Source organism: Solea senegalensis, linkage group LG10, assembly GCF_019176455.1.
Source record: "Solea senegalensis isolate Sse05_10M linkage group LG10, IFAPA_SoseM_1, whole genome shotgun sequence".
In the NCBI taxonomy this organism is placed as follows: Eukaryota; Metazoa; Chordata; class Actinopteri; order Pleuronectiformes; family Soleidae; genus Solea; species Solea senegalensis.
Window position 1 is genome coordinate 19,465,926 of NC_058030.1, and position 2,036 is coordinate 19,467,961.

General features: G+C 41.7%; 1 long non-coding RNA gene across 1 annotated transcript; it reads right to left on the reverse strand.

Annotated features, from left to right (window-relative positions):
- LOC122775557 lies at positions 1-1,239 on the reverse strand. The gene is made up of 3 exons (XR_006361118.1): positions 1,184-1,239; positions 540-604; positions 1-30 (listed from the first exon to the last, which is right to left on the reverse strand). It is a non-coding gene; the product is annotated as an uncharacterized LOC122775557 (long non-coding RNA).
- Positions 1,240-2,036: the final 797 nt, after the last annotated feature.

The window sequence follows — 2,036 nt, forward strand, 5'->3', positions numbered from 1 at the left end:
GCGTGGGTTTTCTCTGGGTTCTCCGGTTTCCTACCAAAGTCCAAAAACATGCAATATGAGGATTAGGTAAATTGGACACTCTAAATTGACTGTAGGTGTGAGAGTGAGAATGTGAGCTGAGATTGGCACCAGCACTGGTTCTCTAACGCATAAGCGCGGTAGAAAACGAGATGAGAGACAAAGTCACAATAACAAACACCAGTAAGAAACGCTGAGAGACACAATCCGCCAATTGCAGGTACAGACTGGGATTTGTTTTGTCAGTGGAACAGAAGCATGGCAACATCATGTGGCAGAAGGACTCCAGGATACCCTGGAGGTCTAGTGTGTGTGTGTGTGTGAGTGTGTGTATGTAGGTCTGACTGTCAGTCAAACTAAAGTGTTGTCACGCCCCAGAGGTGCACAAGACGGTGGCACAAATGCAATGTGATAAGAGAAACAACAAACACACACAACAAATCACACATAGGTGAACTCCACTGTCTCTGAAAAAGTCTAGTTATGAAATGATGAAATGGGATGTAACAAAGTACATTTACCTGAGTGCTGAACTTGAGTATAGTTCTAAGGTGATGGATGTGTTAGAGGCCTCAAGACGAGTCACCTGTTTACAGAAGAAATAAACTGTTTACACAGGAAAAGAAGGGACAGGAGTCATCAGTCGTGTTTCTCATAGCAGGCTGTTAGCTGTCTTTATTAGACAGATTCCACTCTTCATGTGCTCAGTTCTCTATTGATGGTCTATTGAGGGTTTTAATCAGCGTTTTGGTTTGTGCAGTTTTAACACCTTTAACTTCTTTTGTACAGTTTTTACTATACTACTGTCTATTAAACACATCCTTTATATGTAAACCATCATGTAAACAACGTTTCAACATACTCTTTTAACCTGAACGAATAACTGTGGCATGAGCATTCAAACACAACACACATTCATGCACTCTCAAACAACTGCCTATGTACTACTTGTAAAAAATGAAGCCACTCATATAAAATGAAATGAAAATATCGACAGACCGCCATTTTCTATTGTTGTTCCCCACGGGAGAGAGTGAACTTCCTTCCACTTCATCTCTCACAGTTTACAACAGAATTCCTACATCCACCAACTTCATTCATACATCCAAAGGGGTTTTAACACTATTTATACATGGACTGTGGCCAGTTAACACACTTTACTAACCTGTTTCCACAGGAAAAGAAGGGACAGGAGTCGTCAGTCGCGTTTCTCATAGCAGGCTGTTAGCTGTCTGAGGAACGTCAACCTGACGCTGCGTATCACAATTAGCGCTCACTGAAGGCGATACTCCCCCTTGTGGTAGAATTAGAGACGTACTCTCTGCTAAAAGCCATAGAAAACACATAAAATACAATAACTCAAATATGTGTGACCATACATATTTGTGGGTGTCACGGATGTTTTCCATTTTCCATTTCCTTTGATGTTTGTTCCAAATCCACTACTGAATGCATTAGTCGCCTCAAAGCAAGAAGGTTGCGGGTTCGCATCCTGGTCTGGGCCTTCCTGTGTGGAGTTTGCATGTTCTCCCTGTGTGTGTGTTTCTCTGATTGTTCGTCTCTATATGTTGGCCCTGCAATGGTGGACAGGGTCTACCCCACCTTTCACCCTGTGTGAGCTGGGACTGGCACCGGCAACACCGCAACCCTCATGTGGAGGATTGAGCAGTAGACGATGGTGAATGATTATTAGATAGATCATTTTTTATTTATAATAAGTACCTTTACTTTTGTTAAATGGGTAAATGTACTGAGAATACTTCATTACACCCCCTCCAATCACACTGTAATGATATTAAAATGCTGATGTGGCTACTTTTAATCAAATAATGTAGACATTATTTAAAGTTTAAATGTGCAGTGTGTAAGATTTAGCAACACCTGTTGGTGAAGTTGCGCGTTGCAGCTGATAGGCTCTCGCCTCACCCTTCCACCCACCGTTCAATGTGAGTAGGAGAAGCTATAATAGCCTTCAGTTATCTTTAAGACTGTTTAGTCTGTCCATTAAAAACATAGTG